Here is a 22,068-nt window from a genome sequence, read left to right as displayed (position 1 = left end):
CGAAACCTCTGGCCTAAAGCATTACTGTGGCGAATATCTGACTGGGAGCGTTGTGTGGTGTGTGTGTGTGTGTGTTTGTCTATGCATATATATATATATGCACGTACAGATGTGCTTCTAAACACGTACACACTGTAGCCCTTGAGGTGCAGGGAAGACGTGCAGTGGTACAGATGTCCTCAGGTCTTAGGTCCTGCTCCTTACGTGACAAAGGTGAACCTTGAACACGTCACCAGAAGAGAACACTTCAATGTTCTAGATGAACTTCTATATGTATTTCGCTCTTGAACAGTCAGGCTGTTCAACCGCACTATGTGACCTACTCGTGAGCACATCAAACATGTGCTTATCCAGGCCCTTAACGATGTATAACACACACACACACACACACACACACACACACACACACACACACACACACACACACACACACACATACAGTTCCGCCCCTGTTCGGACTTGCTCTCATTATTTTAACCTAATCAGATATGAAGTTGATGCCTTCCAAACCTAACCTAACCTTCTTAACGATGTTTATTGATGCCACACACTACAGAACTGGTCTGAAACATGGCTACTGGATTTCAATACAGACAAATGCAATGTTACGAGGAGGGTAGGAACAAGACTACCAAGACTGCAGTTCACATAAAAAGGAACAAAACTAGGAAGCAAGACAAGAATATCGTCACTGGCAAATACTAAAGTTTTCCCAGTAGAATATGTAACCTACGTGAGACACGTTAGCAAGTATGCATCCCCGGCATGGAATCTTCACTTGAAAAAATGAAAACTTAACTCGAAAAAGGTCTTTTGGGGTGGAAAAAAAGGACTTTGTTTTAAGTAAGTGACCTAGGAGGCCTGGTCGACGACCGGGCCGCGGGGACGCTAAGCCCCGGAAGCACCTCAAGGTAACCTCAAGGTAGGAGACTAGCCAGGGGTGAATTCATCCCCCACTGGAGGAGAGGAGAAGGGGTCTTGATAACGACATGAAAGATTCTGCTGTCACTTGACAATTTAAACAAAGTTACTAGTATTAAACTTATTACTTATAAGAGTGGATTACTTCCAAAGTCCACTACGGGCTCACCATAGCCCGTGCTACTTGCAACTTTTGTTCCCAGTTGCTGAATCTAAACAACAACAACAACAACAACAACAACAACAGTGGATTGGATCAGATGTGGAAGAAATTAACTCAACATAATAACTATTAAATCCCCTATTACCTATTAAAGTAATAACTAATAAATTAACTATTAAATTTACAGTCCCCGTGGTGCAGTGGTAAGACACTCGCCTGGCGTTCCGCGAGCGCTATGTCATGGGTTCGTATCCTGGCCGGGGAGGATTTACTGGGCGCAATTCCTTAACTGTAGCCTCTGTTTAACTCAACAGTAAAATGTGTACTTGGATGAAAAAACGATTCTTCGCGGCAGGGGATCGTATTCCAGGGACCATAGGATTAAGGACTTGCCCGAAACGCTACGCGTACTAGTGGCTGTACAAGAATGTAACAACTCTTGTATATATCTCAAAAAAAAAAAAAAAAAAAAAAAATGTGAATGATAACATAAGAGTCATATTTGTAACATATCTGATAACATATTTGTTACACTAAACTACAAATACCTTGAAAGCTAGACCAGAGAGGGGGGGGGACTGGTAGCCTGGTGCATAGCGCGCAGGACTCGTAATTCTGTGGCGCGGGTTCGATTCCCGCACGAGGCAGAAACAAATAGGCAAAGTTTCTTTTGCCCTGAATGCCCCTGTTACCTAGCAGTAAAATAGGTACCTGGGTGTTAGTCAGCTGTCACGGGCTGCTTCCTGGGGTGTGTGTGTGTGGTGTAGGGGAAAAAAAATTAGTTAGTAAACAGTTGATTGACAGTTGAGAGGCGGGACCAAAAAGCCAGAGCTCAACCCCCGCAAACACAACTAGGTGAGTACAGAAGCACATATAGTGAAAGGGGAGAAGACAAAGAAATTTTCAGGGAAAAGCACCAAGCCATTACGACTATATAGCGCTGGGAAGCAATCAGGATTTGGGATGGGACGGAGGGAAAGGAATGGCGCCCAACCACTTGTGGACGGTCGGGGATTGAACGCCGACCTGCATGACGCGAGACCGTTGAGAAGGAGAGAAGAACAATAAGAACAAGGCTACAGAATAAGAATAATAACAGCAATATTTCACCACAATGTTAGTGAGTTACAGCAGACGCGCGCCTTAACCCACTGAACCACGACGTGCTAAAAGTTCCACAACCAACCTATGGAGTCTGGCTAAAACATCCTTGGAATGTGGTACATAATTCTGACATACTCCCCAAACGCTTCCGTCAAATACTCTGGGCAATGAACACGATTGCCTGACAGCTGGGGTCCTGACAGCTGAGTAGACAGCGCTCGGGATTCGTAGTCCCGAAATCATCTCAAGTTAACCTCAAGATGACAATGTGATATTAACAAAAAATCTGTGATCACCATAGTGAGCTGAGACACAGTACAGTGAGGACACCATAGTGAGCTGAGACACAGTACAGTGAGGACACCATAGTGAGCTGAGACACAGTACAGTGAGGACACCATAGTGAGCTGAGACACAGTAAAGTGAGGACACCATAGTGAGCTGAGACACAGTACAGTAAGAGCACCATAGTGAGCTGAGACACAGTACAGTAAGGACACCATAGTGAGCTGAGACACAGTAAGAGCACCATAGTGAGCTGAGACACAGTAAAGACACCATAGTGAGCTGAGACACAGCACAGTAAGGACACCATAGTGAGCTGAGACACAGTAAGAGCACCATAGTGAGCTGAGACACAGTAAGAGCACCATAGTGAGCTGAGACACAGTAAGAGCACCATAGTGAGCTGAGACACAGTACAGTGAGGACACCATAGTGAGCTGAGACACAGTACAGTGAGGACACCATAGTGAGCTGAGACATAGTACAGTAAGGACACCATAGTGAGCTGAGACACAGTACAGTAAGGACAAGATAGTGAGCTGAGACACAGTAAGGACACCATAGTGAGCTGAGACACAGTACAGTAAGAGCACCATAGTGAGCTGAGACACAGTAAGAGCACCATAGTGAGCTGAGACACAGTAAGGACACCATAGTGAGCTGAGACACAGTAAGGACACCATAGTGAGCTGAGACACAGTAAGGACAACATAGTGAGCTGAGACACAGTACAGTAAGGACACCATAGTGAGCTGAGACACAGTACAGTAAGGACACCATAGTGAGCTGAGACACAGTGAGGACACCATAGTGAGCTGAGACACAGTACAGTAAGGACACCATAGTGAGCTGAGACACAGTGAGGACACCATAGTGAGCTGAGACACAGTACAGTAAGGACACCATAGTGAGCTGAGACACAGTACAGTAAGGACACCATAGTGAGCTGAGACACAGTGAGGACACCATAGTGAGCTGAGACACAGTACAGTAAGGACACCATAGTGAGCTGAGACACAGTACAGTAAGAGCACCATAGTGAGCTGAGACACAGTAAGAGCACCATAGTGAGCTGAGACACAGTAAGGACAACATAGTGAGCTGAGACACAGTCCAGTAAGAGCACCATAGTGAGCTGAGACACAGTAAGGACACCATAGTGAGCTGAGACACAGTACAGTAAGAGCACCATAGTGAGCTGAGACACAGTAAGAGCACCATAGTGAGCTGAGACACAGTAAGAGCACCATAGTGAGCTGAGACACAGTAAGGACACCATAGTGAGCTGAGACACAGTAAGGACACCATAGTGAGCTGAGACACAGTACAGTAAGGACACCATAGTGAGCTGAGACACAGTAAGGACACCATAGTGAGCTGAGACACAGTAAGGACAACATAGTGAGCTGAGACACAGTACAGTAAGGACACCATAGTGAGCTGAGACACAGTACAGTAAGGACACCATAGTGAGCTGAGACACAGTGAGGACACCATAGTGAGCTGAGACACAGTACAGTAAGGACACCATAGTGAGCTGAGACACAGTACAGTAAGGACACCATAGTGAGATGAGACACAGTAAGGACACCATAGTGAGCTGAGACACAGTACAGTAAGGACACCATAGTGAGCTGAGACACAGTACAGTAAGGACACCATAGTGAGCTGAGACACAGTACAGTAAGGACACCATAGTGAGCTGAGACACAGTACAGTAAGGACACCATAGTGAGCTGAGACACAGTACAGTAAGAGCACCATAGTGAGCTGAGACACAGTAAAGTGAGGACACCATAGTGAGCTGAGACACAGTACAGTAAGGACACCATAGTGAGCTGAGACACAGTACAGTAAGGACACCATAGTGAGCTGAGACACAGTACAGTAAGGACACCATAGTGAGCTGAGACACAGTAAGGACACCATAGTGAGCTGAGACACAGTAAGAGCACCATAGTGAGCTGAGACACAGTACAGTAAGGACACCATAGTGAGCTGAGACACAGTAAGAGCACCATAGTGAGCTGAGACACAGTAAGGACACCATAGTGAGCTGAGACAGTGTAAAGTAAGGACACCATAGTGAGCTGAGACACAGTAAGGACACCATAGTGAGCTGAGACACAGTAAGAGCACCATAGTGAGCTGAGACACAGTAAGAGCACCATAGTGAGCTGAGACATAGTACAGTAAGGACACCATAGTGAGCTGAGACACAGCACAGTAAGGACACCATAGTGAGCTGAGACACAGCACAGTAAGGACACCATAGTGAGCTGAGAGAGTGTACAGTAAGGACACCATAGTGAGCTGAGACACAGCACAGTAAGAGCACCATAGTGAGCTGAGACACAGTAAGAGCGCCATAGTGAGCTGAGACACAGTAAGAGCACCATAGTGAGCTGAGACACAGTAAGGACACCATAGTGAGCTGAGACACAGTACAGTAAGGACACCATAGTGAGCTGAGACACAGTAAGGACACCATAGTGAGCTGAGACACAGTAAGAGCACCATAGTGAGCTGAGACATAGTACAGTAAGGACACCATAGTGAGCTGAGACACAGCACAGTAAGGACACCATAGTGAGCTGAGACACAGTACAGTAAGGACACCATAGTGAGCTGAGACACAGTAAGAGCACCATAGTGAGCTGAGACATAGTACAGTAAGGACACCATAGTGAGCTGAGACACAGTAAGAGCACCATAGTGAGCTGAGACACAGTACAGTAAGGACACCATAGTGAGCTGAGACACAGCACAGTAAGGACACCATAGTGAGCTGAGACACAGCACAGTAAGGACACCATAGTGAGCTGAGACACAGCACAGTAAGGACACCATAGTGAGCTGAGACACAGTACAGTAAGAGCACCATAGTGAGCTGAGACACAGTAAGAGCACCATAGTGAGCTGAGACACAGTAAGAGCACCATAGTGAGCTGAGACACAGTAAGAGCACCATAGTGAGCTGAGACACAGTACAGTAAGAGCACCATAGTGAGCTGAGACACAGTACAGTAAGGACACCATAGTGAGCTGAGACACAGTAAGAGCACCATAGTGAGCTGAGACACAGTACAGTGAGGACACCATAGTGAGCTGAGACACAGTACAGTAAGGACACCATAGTGAGCTGAGACACAGTACAGTAAGGACACCATAGTGAGCTGAGACACAGCACAGTAAGGACACCATAGTGAGCTGAGACACAGCACAGTAAGGACACCATAGTGAGCTGAGATACAGTACAGTAAGGACACCATAGTGAGCTGAGACACAGCACAGTAAGGACACCATAGTGAGCTGAGACACAGCACAGTAAGGACACCATAGTGAGCTGAGACACAGTACAGTAAGGACACCGTTCCAGATCACCCAAGAACGGGTTTGTCTTGGTACTGGTTCGAGGTCTCACGGGGGTCACCGCCCCCCACATGGGGGGTCGGGTGGGGGCCGGTTCGTGGTGAACGGAAGGTTATTTGCTTGGCCGGTTAACGGAACAATTTATATGGCCGGTTGACGGAGGCGTCGGAATCCGAGTATATACCAGTCAAAGCATTTCTAACCGTTAACAGATTAGATTCTTTCCATCCGGATTGATCTGATAATTTTTATCCGGTCAATTATCGTTATCCGGCTTTACCAGGCCGGATAACGAGAGGTTTCCGTCTAAATTGTGTGGGAGAACTGGATTTTTTTTAACAAATACTGATTTGTTAAGCCCTTAATAAAATAGGAAAAGTCGACACACACAACCAATTGGACTTCTAGTTCGATGCCCGGGTAGAGAGAGAGGACTTATAGCACGCTTTCCTGCACCTGTTGCTGCTGTTCACCTAGCAGTAAATAGGTATCATGGAGTTAGGCAACTGTCCTGGGTTGTATCTTGTAAAAAACATTAAAAAAAGATCGGATATCTTGTACCTGTGGCACCTTGTACCTGTGGCACCTTGTACCTGTGGCACCTTGTATCTGTGGTACCTTGTACCTGTGGCACCTTGTATCTGTGGCACCTTGTATCTGTGGTACCTTGTACCTGTGGTACCTTGTACCTGTGGTACCTTGTACCTGTGGCACCTTGTACCTGTGGCACCTTGTACCTGTGGCACCATGTACCTGTGGCACCTTGTACCTGTGGCACCATGTACCTGTGGCACCATGTACCTGTGGTACCATGTACCTGTGGCACCATGTACCTGTGGCACCATGTACCTGTGGCACCATGTACCTGTGGCACCCTGTACCTGTGGTACCTTGTACCTGTGGCACCATGTACCTGTGGCACCATGTACCTGTGGTACCATGTACCTGTGGCACCATGTACCTGTGGTACCTTGTACCACAGGTACATGGTACCACAGGTACAAAAGAGAGAGAGAGAGAGAGAGAGAGAGAGAGAGAGAGAGAGAGAGAGAGAGAGAGAGAGAGAGAGAGAGAGAGAGAGACAGAGAGAGAGAGAGAGAGACAGAGAGAGAGAGAGAGAGACAGAGAGAGAGAGAGAGAGAGAGAGAGAGAGAGAGAGAGAGAGAGAGAGAGAGAGAGAGAGAGAGAGAGAGAGAGAGAGAGAGAGAGAGAAGAAACTGAAGCACAATGATAATATAAACAATTTGTATCAATTCATAAAAACGAACGAAAAAACGGAATAAATCATAAATCATGAGCTCATTTACACATAAACTTACGACAAAAAAATAAATGCAAGTCTAATGCATGCAAGTGAAGATGTGTTAAGATCTATAGGAGCAGACGCTGCTACTCTGCGCCCCCTTCACAGCCCTCTTAACAAGCCCCTCACAGCCCTCTGAACGAGGGCCCTCACAGCCCTCTGAACGAGGCCCTCACAGCCCTCTGAACGAGGCCCTCACAGCCCTCTGAACGAGGGCCCTCACAGCCCTCTGAACGAGGCCCCTCACAGCCCTCTGAACGAGGGCCCTCACAGCCCTCTGAACGAGGGCCCTCACAGCCCTCTGAACGAGGCCCTCACAGCCCTCTAAACAAGCCCCTCACAGCCCTCTAAACAAGCCCCTCACAGCCCTCTAAACAAGCCCCTCACAGCCCTCTAAACAAGCCCCTCACAGCCCTCTAAACAAGCCCCTCACAGCCCTCTAAACAAGCCCCTCACAGCCCTCTGAACGAGGCCCTCACAGCCCTCTAAACAAGCCCCTCATAGCCCTCTAAACAAGCCCCTCACAGCCCTCTGAACGAGGCCCTTCACAGCCCTCTAAACAAGCCCCTCACAGCCCTCTAAACAAGCCCCTCATAGCCCTCTAAACAAGCCCCTCACAGCCCTCTAAACAAGCCCCTCACAGCCCTCTAAACAAGCCCCTCACAGCCCTCTAAACAAGCCCCTCACAGCCCTCTAAACAAGCCCCTCACAGCCCTCTAAACAAGCCCCTCACAGCCCTCTAAACAAGCCCCTCACAGCCCTCTAAACAAGCCCCTCAAAGCCCTCTAAACAAGCCCCTCACAGCCCTCTAAACAAGCCCCTCACAGCCCTCTAAACAAGCCCCTCACAGCCCTCTAAACAAGCCCCTCACAGCCCTCTAAACAAGCCCCTCACAGCCCTCTAAACGAGCCCCTCACAGCCCTCTAAACAAGCCCCTCACAGCCCTCTAAACAAGCCCCTCACAGCCCTCTAAACGAGCCCCCGGGAGCTTCAACAAGTCGACGTGCCACAGAGAGAGTACAGCGCCCTGGTCGGCACGCACCAGGAAGACTGACGCGCCTTCAGGAGGAAGAGGCCGCCGGCCAGAGGTGTCTGGTGGCGGCCAGGCGGTCGGAGGTGAGTTATGGCTCTCCTACACCTGACTAATGGCCTCCTGCCCTGCCTCCTGTCATCCCATACCTGCTGGAGGCTACAGGAGCCCATACCTGCTGGAGGCTACTGGAGCCCATACCTGCTGGAGGCTACGGGAGACCATACCTGCTGGAGGCTACAGGAGCCCATACCTGCTGGAGGATACGGGAGACCATACCTGCTGGAGGCTACAGGAGACCATACCTGCTGGAGGATACGGGAGCCCATACCTGCTGGAGGATACGGGAGACCATACCTGCTGGAGGCTACTGGAGACCATACCTGCTGGAGGCTACGGGAGGCCATACCTGCTGGAGGCTACAGGAGACCATACCTGCTGGAGGCTACAGGAGGCCATACCTGCTGGAGGCTACAGGAGCCCATACCTGCTGGAGGCTACAGGAGACCATACCTGCTGGAGGCTACAGGAGACCATACCTGCTGGAAGCTACTGGAGCCCATACCTGCTGGAGGCTACAGGAGACCATACCTGCTGGAAGCTACTGGAGCCCATACCTGCTAGAGGCTACAGGAGACCATACCTGCTGAAGGCTACGGGAGACCATACCTGCTGGAGGCCATACCTGCTAGAGGCTACGGGAGACCATACCTGCTGGAGGCTACTGGAGGCCATACCTGCTGGAGGCTACAGGAGACCATACCTGCTGGAGGCTACAGGAGGCCATACCTGCTGGAGGCTACAAGAGGCCATACCTGCAGGAGGCTACTGGCCATACCTGGTGGAGACTATAGGAGACCATACCTGCTGGAGGCTACAGGAGACCAAACCTGCTGGAGGCCATACCTGCTGGAGGCTACGGGAGACCATACCTGCTGGAGGCTACTGGAGGCCATACCTGCTGGAGGCTACGGGAGACAATACCTGCTGGAGGCTACAGGAGACCATACCTGCTGGAGGCTACAGGAGGCCATACCTGCTGGAGGCTACAGGAGGCCATACCTGCTGGAGGCTACAGGCCATACCTGGTGAAGGCTACAGGAGACCAAACCTGCTGGAGGCCATACCTGCTGGAGGCTACGGGAGACCATACCTGCTGGAGGCTACAGGAGACCATACCTGCTGGAGGCTACAGGAGACCATACCTGCTGGAGGCTACAGGAGACCATACCTGCTGGAGGCTACAGGAGCCCATACCTGCTGGAGGCTACAGGAGACCAAACCTGCTGGAGGCTACAGGAGACCATACCTGCTGGAGGCTACAGGAGACCAAACCTGCTGGAGGCTACAGGAGCCCATACCTGCTGGAGGCTACAGGAGCCCATACCTGCTGGAGGCTACAGGAGCCCATACCTGCTGGAGGCTACAGGCCATACCTGCTGGAGGCTACAGGAGACCATACCTGCTGGAGGCTACTGAAGACCATACCTGCTGGAGGCTACTGAAGACCATACCTGCTGGAGGCTACTGTAGACCATACCTGCTGGAGGCTACAGGAGCCCATACCTGCTGGAGGCTACAGGAGACCATACCTGCTGGAGGCTACAGGAGCCCATACCTGCTGGAGGCTACAGGAGCCCATACCTGCTGGAGGCTATCACACTAACTCCTAGTTACCTATTTACAACTGGGGTGAATAGAGGCATCGGATGAAAGAAACTGCCCCTATTTGTTTCTACCTCGGCCGGGAAAGAAGGGTCCATTCCACAACCGACGGTTAGAAAGGCGGGGTCCAAGAGCTAATAGCTGGACCCTGCAGGCACCATAAATAGCAAGCACAAACAGTCTACTAAATCATCGTGTTTTCCGTAAGACATTTTATGCTTTTCTTGAGGCAAACACAAGATGTTTATCGTTTGGAGGTTGACAGTGGCTATGTGAGGGCGTTAGCCGGTCGTTAAGGTCGTCTCTACGGGACGACCTTACGCCCCTGTGGTCTCTAAGGGACGACCTTACTTCCCTGTGGTCTCTAAGGGACGACCTTACTACCCTGTGGTCTCTAAGGGACGACCTTATTACCCTGTGGTCTCTAAGGGACGACCTTACGTCCCTGTGGTCTTTTAGGGACGACCTTACTACCCTGTGGTCTCTAAGGGACGACCTTACTACCCTGTGGTCTCTAAGGGACGACCTTACGTCCCTGTGGTCTCTAAGGGACGACCTTATTACCCTGTGGTCTCTAAGGGACGACCTTACGTCCCTGTGGTCTCTAAGGGACGACCTTACTACCCTGTGGTCTCTAAGGGACGACCTTACTTCCCTGTGGTCTCTAAGGGACGACCTTACTACCCTGTGGTCTCTAAGGGACGACCTTACTTCCCTGTTGTCTCTAAGGGACGACCTTACTTCCCTGTGGTCTCTAAGGGACGACCTTACTACCCTGTGGTCTCTAAGGGACGACCTTACTTCCCTGTTGTCTCTAAGGGACGACCTTACTTCCCTGTGGTCTCTAAGGGACGACCTTACTACCCTGTGGTCTCTAAGGGACGACCTTACTACCCTGTGGTCTCTAAGGGACGACCTTACGTCCCTGTGGTCTCTAAGGGACGACCTTACTACCCTGTGGTCTTTAAAGCACGACTACTCTCTCTCTCTCTCTCTCCCTCACCTTCGTCTGGCCCGCCTCATGTCCTACACATATGCTGTGACGTCGACGGAGGCGGGAAGCGCCCCCCCCCCTCCCCAAGACACATCTCTCAACATATTTTTCACCGTCTTGGAAGGGTTTAAGACACGCGGGCCAGCACGACTGGAAGGGTCGTCTGGGGGAGAGAACGACTGGGTGCTGACCACGACTTAAAGCAGGAAGACAACAGCGGTAAAGGGGGAAATAACCATGAATTAAGACTTTGTTTCTTTAAGCCAACGTATCCAGTTCCAGTCTTACAGTGTTTACAGTGCGGATTTGATTTATTTCCAGAGGCTTGTGGGGCTGGATACAGCTTCCGGTGTATCCGTGATACGTGAGAAGCTACAGTTTTATCCCAGGGTTAACTCCAGAGTTTGGTATGATCTTGCAGGCTATGGCTTCTAGTAATTTGCACGGTGTGGAGACTGGTGACTGTTTCCATGTTATACTGTGGCGTCTCTCACTGTTAAACTACATGATGCTGTATTTTCTATGTGGCACTACACTGTGTTAGACCATGTGGCACTACACTGTATTTAACTGTGGCACTACACTGTATTTGACCGTGGCACTACACTGTATTTGACCGTGGCACTACACTGTATTTGACCGTGGCACTACACTGTATTTAACTGTGGCACTACACTGTATTTGACCGTGGCACTACACTGTATTTGACCGTGGCACTACACTGTATTTGACCGTGGCACTACACTGTATTTGACCGTGGCACTACACTGTATTTGACCGTGGCACTACACTGTATTTGACCGTGGCACTACACTGTATTTGACCGTGGCACTACACTGTATTTGACCGTGGCACTACACTGTATTTGACCGTGGCACTACACTGTATTTGACTGTGGCACTACACTGTATTTGACTGTGGCACTACACTGTATTTGACTGTGGCACTACACTGTATTTGACCGTGGCACTACACTGTATTTGACCGTGGCACTACACTGTATTTGACCGTGGCACTACACTGTATTTGACCGTGGCACTACACTGTATTTGACTGTGGCACTACACTGTATTTGACTGTGGCACTACACTGTATTTGACCGTGGCAATACACTGTATTTGACCGTGGCACTACACTGTATTTGACCGTGGCACTACACTGTATTTGACCGTGGCACTACACTGTATTTGACCGTGGCACTACACTGTATTTGACTGTGGCACTACACTGTATTTGACCGTGGCACTACACTGTATTTGACTGTGGCACTACACTGTATTTGACTGTGGCACTACACTGTATTTGACTGCGGCACTACACTGTATTTGACTGTGGCACTACACTGTATTTGACCGTGGCACTACACTGTATTTGACCGTGGCACTACACTGTATTTGACTGTGGCACTACACTATATTTGACCGTGGCACTACACTGTATTTGACTGTGGCACTACACTGTATTTGACCGTGGCACTACACTGTATTTGACCGTGGCACTACACTGTATTTGACTGTGGCACTACACTGCATTTGACTGTGGCACTACACTGTATTTGACTGTGGCACTACACTGTATTTGACCGTGGCACTACACTGTATTTGACCGTGGCACTACACTGTATTTGACTGTGGCACTACACTGTATTTGACCGTGGCACTACACTGTATTCGACCGTGGCACTACACTGTATTTGACCGTGGCACTACACTGTATTTGACTGTGGCACTACACTGCATTTGACTGTGGCACTACACTGTATTTGACCGTGGCACTACACTGTATTTGACCGTGGCACTACACTGTATTTGACCGTGGCACTACACTGTATTTGACTGTGGCACTACACTGCATTTGACTGTGGCACTACACTGTATTTGACTGTGGCACTACACTGTATTTGACCGTGGCACTACACTGTATTTGACCGTGGCACTACACTGTATTTGACTGTGGCACTACACTGTATTTGACCGTGGCACTACACTGTATTTGACCGTGGCACTACACTGTATTTGACCGTGGCACTACACTGTATTTGACCGTGGCACTACACTGTATTTGACCGTGGCACTACACTGTATTTGACTGTGGCACTACACTGTATTTGACTGTGGCACTACACTGTATTTGACCGTGGCACTACACTGTATTTGACTGTGGCACTACACTGTATTTGACTGTGGCACTACACTGTATTTGACTGTGGCACTACACTGTATTTGACCGTGGCACTACACTGTATTTGACCGTGGCACTACACTGTATTTGACCGTGGCACTACACTGTATTTGACCGTGGCACTACACTGTATTTGACTGTGGCACTACACTGTATTTGACTGTGGCACTACACTGTATTTGACTGTGGCACTACACTGTATTTGACTGTGGCACTACACTGTATTTGACTGTGGCACTACACTGTATTTGACCGTGGCACTACACTGTATTTGACCGTGGCACTACACTGTATTTGACTGTGGCACTACACTGTATTTGACCGTGGCACTACACTGTATTTGACCGTGGCACTACACTGTATTTGACTGTGGCACTACACTGTATTTGACCGTGGCACTACACTGTATTTGACTGTGGCACTACACTGTATTTGACTGTGGCACTACACTGTATTTGACCGTGGCACTACACTGTATTTGACTGTGGCACTACACTGTATTTGACTGTGGCACTACACTGTATTTGACTGTGGCACTACACTGTATTTGACCGTGGCACTACACTGTATTTGACCGTGGCACTACACTGTATTTGACCGTGGCACTACACTGTATTTGACCGTGGCACTACACTGTATTTGACTGTGGCACTACACTGTATTTGACTGTGGCACTACACTGTATTTGACTGTGGCACTACACTGTATTTGACTGTGGCACTACACTGTATTTGACTGTGGCACTACACTGTATTTGACCGTGGCACTACACTGTATTTGACCGTGGCACTACACTGTATTTGACTGTGGCACTACACTGTATTTGACCGTGGCACTACACTGTATTTGACCGTGGCACTACACTGTATTTGACTGTGGCACTACACTGTATTTGACCGTGGCACTACATAGTCATAATAAGTAGTCCTCATATGCCACTTGTAGTCTCTTCCATATTTATGCCTTTATAATCTTATGTTCTTTTAATATATAAATAAATATGTATTAAATATTACACAACACGACCATTCGGACTTTGTAATCAACAAAAATATCACTTACACAGGTCAAAATCAACCATCACCCGGACATATAGACGCCGGTAACCGGACAGCCGAGTTACCGGTAACCGGACAGCCGGATAAATCCCCGGACGGATGTGAACTCTCTTGTGAGTCACAATTAAATGTTTGGGTTACACTCAGGTGTTTATAAAGTGAGAGCAGCGGCCTTCCCCGCCATACTGGAGGATCACACAATGTTTTGCTGTTGAATGGAAAAGTGTTTGACACTTTTTACACCAGTCCATCTATATTATAGGCATAGGAGTTAGGTAAGTTACAGAAGGCCTATTGGTTCATATGAGGCGGCTATTATTGGTCCATACGAGGCAGCTGCTATTGGTCCATACGAGGCAGCTCCTATTGGTCCATACGAGGCAGCTGCTATTGGTCCATACGAGGCAGCTCCTATTGGTCCATACGAGGCAGCTCCTATTGGTCCATACGAGGCAGCTGCTATTGGTCCATACGAGGCAGCTCCTATTGGTCCATACGAGGCAGCTGCTATTGGTCCATACGAGGGAGCTGCTATTGGTCCATACGAGGCAGCTGCTATTGGTCCATACGAGGCAGCTCCTATTGGTCCATACGAGGCAGCTGTTATTGGTCCATACGAGGCAGCTGCTATTGGTCCATACGAGGCAGCTGCTATTGGTCCATACGAGGCAGCTGCTATTGGTCCATACGAGGCAGCTGCTATTGGTCCATACGAGGCAGCTGCTATTGGTCCATACGAGGCAGCTGCTATTGGTCCATACGAGGCAGCTGCTATTGGTCCATACGAGGCAGCTGCTATTGGTCCATACGAGGCAGCTCCTATTGGTCCATACGAGGCAGCTCCTATTGGTCCATACGAGGCAGCTGCTATTTATAGCCACCCAAACTCCTTCATATATATGTTTAGCCTACGCTTGAAACCATCAATTAATGATCCCCAACCCAATATGGTACCAGGTAACACGACCTTCACACCCGCCAAACTACCGTTAAAATGTCTACAGGGTTCCCGTTCACCTAATGCACCTGTTCACCCAGCAGTCAATAGGTACCCGGGAGTTAATCAACTGTTGTGGAGTTGCACCCTGGGGGGGGAGGGTGGGGGGAGGGGGGGAGGGGGGTCGGTGGTTCCACCTGGGGGTGGGGGGGAGGGGAATGACTACATCATGTCTGGGAAGTTCAGAAACGGAAGTTCGATCCCCTGGCATGACAACAATATTTTCTGATTATGTATAAATATGTATAAAATTTGGCATTTTCGAAGTAAACTAAAAAAAAATTGTGCTATTGTAGTAAAAATGTTGTTCATATTCACTTGAAAAAGAGTAAAATCAATAGAAAAATAATATACCAATCAACAATACGACCTGAGGACAAAATCATCAAGTGGCCAGTAGAGTTTAACTCAACCAAGTGCAATGTAATACAGTCTGGTGTTAGTTAACAGCAGGCCGGATGCAAGTCCCAGGGGGGGGGGGTTATCTTGAGGTTATCTTGAGATGATTTCGGGGCTTTAGTGTCCCCGCGGCCCGGTCCTCGACCAGGCCTCCACCCCCAGGAAGCAGCCCGTGACATCTGACTAACACCCAGGTACCTATTTTACTGCTAGGTAACAGGGGCATAGGGTGACAGAAACTCTGCCCATTGTTTCTCGCCGCGCCTCGGGATCGAACCCGGGACCACATTATCACAGGGGGGGGAGGAAACCCCTCCTGAAACTAGAGAGATATAGGCCTAAAGAGGCATTACTCTTATTAAGGTTTCTATATCAAGCCTATATCAGAAGCTTATATCAGAAGCCTATATCAAGAGATCATCATGAGCTGCTACGAAGGTTCGGGCTGGGATAGTCTGGGACTATCCCAGCTGGGGGCTGGGATGGTCTGGGACTATCCCAGCTGGGGGCTGGGATAGGGAGCGAGGATAGGCAGGTGGTATTAATACCATGACCTTCCGCAGTGTATTTTTAGTGTAAGATGAATTGTGCCTTCAACGATGATTGTATTCTTCACGCCACCTTCTTCATTCATTCATTCATTCATTCATTCATTCATTCATGCAGGCTTCGTGTATTCATTTATACATGTAGTTCCTTAATTAATTCACCCCTGCATTCATTTATACATGTAGTTCCTTAATTAATTCACCCCTGCATCCATCAATTCACTTATCCATCAATTCATGCGTTCCTATTCACTCATTCATGCATTCATTCATCCTCTCATTCACTACTACTACTACTACTACTACTACAACTACTACTACTACTACTACTACTACTACTACTACAACTACTACTAGTTAAGGAACGTGGTTCCAAGCATTTGTAAACAGTATTTGTTCAAGCAAAACTGATCCCTGTGATGACTTGACTTAAGGGTGAAAATACCCGCCCAGGACGAGGCCAGGAGATCACAGCTGACTGCAAAAAAACAATATGGCTGCCGCCAGACACGTAAGGGTCATGAACTCCTTCCTTTTCCTCGGGGGAATCGACCTTGTTGCTGCTTGATATCTCTGAGGGTTAAGTTTTTGGCTGGGAGGCTTCGTTGGAGAGACTTGTCTTCAATTATATGTGCACACGCACATATATACGATAAACACATATATATACGATAAAGAGTACTGGGAAGACGGGACACCACGAGCGTAGCTCTCATCCTGTAACTACAGTTAGGTAGTTACACTTAGGTAATTACATGATGGTTGTGGGGACCGACCTGTGAGATTTATATTTATTTAATTTATATGAATTTATATTTACGTTAATTTATATACTTCGATAGCAATTTGTATAATGATAAGTGGACTGTATTTCTGCAATAATCTCTTAATCTCACAAATCGATCCTCTACACATTAGGGGGGGGTTTAATAGTTTATATATATATGCAGCCAATCAAACTACAGTAACTACATACATTGAAGAGGTTCCTTATCTTATAGTACAGCAGGTTAGTCCACCAGGTATAACTAGGGTGTAGACACCTAATTATCCTCTTTGAGGTAGCTTCCATATCACCCAGTAACTGGTGCACAATCTTGCATCCTCGTCTTGACCTGTCAAAAGTGCGCTAGCTGTGAAGCCAGATACCTATATATGACAAGTATATCAGAGAAAACAGTACATGGAACATGAAGACCTGGCTTAATTACCTTTAGTTTGAGGCGATTTCGCGATCTAACCGGGTCACCCTATATCCTGACATTAATGGCCATAAATGAATGATAAACGGGTTTCGGATAGACACTTAACTTGATTGTAGACATCGTGTTGGAGATGGTACCTTTGGTTTCCATAACACTACGTCCAAGTAAATTAACAGGAGCCGAATTTGCTCCCGTGTGAGCCTCTGGTCTCAATATAAATGGCTGCATCTAACACTCCATTCTATTGACGTCACTGGCCGACATTGTCCAGAATGATAGGAGCCGAACTCGCTCCACACGTCTCGGAGGTGACACAACAATGGCTGCCCTCCTTCCCCACAGACGCCTGGCCTACTTTGTCCAGATTTCAGAACGTGATAGAAGGGTCACATTTACTCTACTTTAATATTGATAATTAAGTTAATTTATATAAGATGTTTTTATGATGGTAAAGTCCAAAGACTAATGTATTTAAGAATAATTCCCAGCAGAATAGCTGGTGAATTATAATGGTATGTGGTGATGATATCCCGTTTTCTTTAGATGGTAATTCCACTACAAGTTACGTTTTCTATGGGTAACTTGTTGGTAATACAGCTATTATCTGTATGATTATTAAATGGTGTCGGATTTTCCGACATAATTCCCCAGGGGGCTGCTCACGGGTCGAAGTCCTATTTAGAACAGACGAACACCGATACTCCTCCTTCGAATTATTAGATTAATTTGATGTTAGTAGTTAGTAATCACACGTTTGTGTGTCTGTTCGTACAGGACGGATGTCCCGTACTAGAGTTGCAGGGGTTAGAAGTCTAATGCGATTTCATTTCCCTGTCAACTCTTGAAAGGCTAATATTCAAGCCTTATTACATATTATTTAACCCAGAAGACTGAATGTGATCAAGTACTACAGTCAAGTATGATTCAGGGACTGCAGTGAGATCAGTGACATTAGATATAACTTGAAGTTTGTTCAGGTAACTGGTCACTGATATATAAACACTGAGGCCCATGGAATACATCTTGATTAAATAATAAATGTATCAAATCAGTCATCAGATTTATTGGGGTTTAATTTAGTTAATTGATTCAGAAGATTGAATAGCTCATCATTAAAGTAAAGTATGGTTCTGAGACTGCAGTGGGTTCAGTGACATTGGTCGCAGTGACTTGTAGCTGTTTTAGGCTACTGTTCACTGATTTGCCACTGAGGCCTCATGAACTCATCTTCAGCTTTAAATGATGATACTAACATCAACCTCTGTTACTATAGTCAGCTGTAATCTCCTTAGTATAATGCTACTGGAGAAATATAATCAGCTGACAAATTTAGATCTCTACTGGTATTGTTTATCTGCAGGCATAGGTCTCCTCAGGCTTGATACTGGGCCTGAGAGTAATTTACCTCCTGCAGAGTTTAACATGGTTATGCCCTGATATTTAGTAGGGCTACCGATGAATTGATGGTAGTAGTCTGTCCCCACAAGGACAGCTATTTGGCATTTGATTTGCTCAAATTTACCTGCAGCTGCTTGATAATAGCTTTCCAGGTCAGCATAATCAACTTGAGATTGTTGTGACAAATCTTCACATTTCTTGATCTGTCTTGTTAAGTGGTCTTTAAGACCTGCAAGGGTTCTTTTCATTCTCCCTGCATTATCCATACTGGCTCGTTGGTGAAGCCTTGTGGGGCTTGTACTTGGGCTGCTCATAATACTGAACAAACACTAATGGTAGCCTAGGGTAAATTCTGAACTCACTAGGCAATAATCCTACCTCTACTAGAGGTTAGCACTTAAAATTAATACACATTATATATATACAATCATACACACTAATGATTTGAGTGATAAACCAGTGTCATTGGAAGTACCTTTAGGTTAGCTCTTCTATATCACCCTAGGATGGTAGAGACACTAATTAATCACTCAAAGGTGTAATGATCATAAGTTAATTATTATATATACAACTCAACTCGAGTTGATAAAAATTACACCCAAAATAGGGTCTGGACCATTCATTAATGGTGTTAGGTTGATCAATATAGTACAACTGACTATGGTAATAATGGGACTAGGATGAACGATAATAGTTCAACTAGTCAGTATCCTACCCTGTTGTGGGTTGGCAATTAGTAAATATTATACTGTGAACACTAGTGCAATATATATTAAATAATTCTCTATTTTGGAGAAATAATATACACAATTATTGTTAATAGCCTCTTAATTAGCCTCTATGAAACTTCTAATATTATCTAGAAGTATTAAATATTATTAGTGACCTCGCGAAATAAAGTCCACAAAATTCGTAGATAATCTCTCGCGAAATGTAACACCACGAAATCCGTGAACAATCTCGCGAAGACACAGTCACTAATTTGGCTGGATTCTATATTAGCGCTGTCATTTCACGAAATAACACGCCACCAAATATCTGTGGGTGTGCATGAAACCGCTGATGAGGCAGATCTGAACTGAGCGGGGCTCGTGAACTCGCACGAGGCAACGCCGCCGTCATGACTGCTGGCTTTGTTTAAATCACACTGCACTAGATATTTAATGAATCCACTGGTTTGGTTAACTGGTTCATCCGGTACTAAGATGACCAAATGTGGGTTCAAAGGATCAAATAATCCGTCATCCGGTTCGAAGATGACCAAATAATGTGGGGACCGACCTGTGAGATTTATATTTATTTAATTTATATGAATTTATATTTACGTTAATTTATATACTTCGATAGCAATTTGTATAATGATAAGTGGACTGTATTTCTGCAATAATCTCTTAATCTCACAAATCGATCCTCTACACATTAGGGGGGGGTTTAATAGTTTATATATATATGCAGCCAATCAAACTACAGTAACTACATACATTGAAGAGGTTCCTTATCTTATAGTACAGCAGGTTAGTCCACCAGGTATAACTAGGGTGTAGACACCTAATTATCCTCTTTGAGGTAGCTTCCATATCACCCAGTAACTGGTGCACAATCTTGCATCCTCGTCTTGACCTGTCAAAAGTGCGCTAGCTGTGAAGCCAGATACCTATATATGACAAGTATATCAGAGAAAACAGTACATGGAACATGAAGACCTGGCTTAATTACCTTTAGTTTGAGGCGATTTCGCGATCTAACCGGGTCACCCTATATCCTGACATTAATGGCCATAAATGAATGATAAACGGGTTTCGGATAGACACTTAACTTGATTGTAGACATCGTGTTGGAGATGGTACCTTTGGTTTCCATAACACTACGTCCAAGTAAATTAACAGGAGCCGAATTTGCTCCCGTGTGAGCCTCTGGTCTCAATATAAATGGCTGCATCTAACACTCCATTCTATTGACGTCACTGGCCGACATTGTCCAGAATGATAGGAGCCGAACTCGCTCCACACGTCTCGGAGGTGACACAACAATGGCTGCCCTCCTTCCCCACAGACGCCTGGCCTACTTTGTCCAGATTTCAGAACGTGATAGAAGGGTCACATTTACTCTACTTTAATATTGATAATTAAGTTAATTTATATAAGATGTTTTTATGATGGTAAAGTCCAAAGACTAATGTATTTAAGAATAATTCCCAGCAGAATAGCTGGTGAATTATAATGGTATGTGGTGATGATATCCCGTTTTCTTTAGATGGTAATTCCACTACAAGTTACGTTTTCTATGGGTAACTTGTTGGTAATACAGCTATTATCTGTATGATTATTAAATGGTGTCGGATTTTCCGACAATGGTGATCAATTATATACGCACACGCGTGAACTAGGGCGCACGCAAACGCACGCAAGCACCTAGGCCACGATGCTGTAGATGAAGAATTAAACTAAATCAATTCACTCAAAATATTGATTTAAAATTGATGGCGGGAACCACCCGCCAAACACACACCGAAACTACGACGTTGGTACAACGTTCGAACAAGTTTTAACACCTCCTAACCAGTTTTAACAACCAATATAGCAAGTTGTAACAGCGTTCCAATACGTCATAAACACGTTAAACCAAGATGTAACAACTTGATTACAAGTTGTAATAAGCGGAAAATAGAGACAGTTTCGGTTTGTGTTTGCAGGGCAGGAGCTCAATACCCACTCCCTGAAGCACACATAGGTGAGTCACAACGTCTATAACTGAAAATGATGAATGAACAAATCCACAAGAGCCGTGACGAGGATTCGAACCTGAGTGAAAATGATGAATCTGAGTAAGTTGAAAGATGAACAAACAGTAAATGACAATAATATGTTGAACACTACTCGGCATTTTCGGCATCAATAGGGCATTGGGATCTTATACGCTGTGATCATGTCCCCATCTTAATCCAGTCGTTTCTGTTTATCGACTGGTTTTATAGCGTGTAACTTTCAAGACAAAACCTCACACATCTTTAGCAATTAGGCCTTGTGCAATATTTTTGCCATTTGCAAACACACACACACACACACACACACACACACACACACATCCTCACTTCGCTGGAAGACAGGAGACATGATCACCACATACAAGATTCTCAGGGGAATTGACAAGGTAGATAAGGATGGAGTATTTAACACGGGTGGCACACGCACAAGGGGACACAGTTGGAAGCTGAGTACCCAAATGAGCCACAGGGACATTATAAAGAACTTTTTCAGTGTCAGAGTAGTTAGTAAATGGAATACATTAGGCAGTGATGTGGTGGAGGCTGACTCCATACACAGTTTCATATGATAGAGCTCGAGAAACTCAGGAATCTGTATACCGACTGAGAGGCGGGACCAAGGAGCCGAAGCTCAACCCCCGCAAGTACAACTCGGTGAGTACACATGTTGAGGTCTTCACA

The 22,068-nt window shown here is 46.4% G+C and overlaps 1 long non-coding RNA gene across 1 annotated transcript in view; it reads right to left on the bottom strand.

The window, feature by feature from the left end:
* Window positions 1-21,304, bottom strand: part of LOC138372385 (uncharacterized) — a 75,153-nt gene extending 53,849 nt beyond the window's left edge. The window contains exon 1 of the long non-coding RNA XR_011230818.1: window positions 21,117-21,304. This is a non-coding gene — a long non-coding RNA (uncharacterized lncRNA). The remainder of the gene's footprint in view (window positions 1-21,116) is intronic.
* Between the last annotated feature and the right edge of the window lie 764 nt (window positions 21,305-22,068).

Source organism: Procambarus clarkii, chromosome 38 (assembly GCF_040958095.1).
Source record: "Procambarus clarkii isolate CNS0578487 chromosome 38, FALCON_Pclarkii_2.0, whole genome shotgun sequence".
NCBI classification, from domain to species: Eukaryota; Metazoa; Arthropoda; class Malacostraca; order Decapoda; family Cambaridae; genus Procambarus; species Procambarus clarkii.
This window is presented reverse-complemented; position numbering and strand designations above follow the sequence as displayed.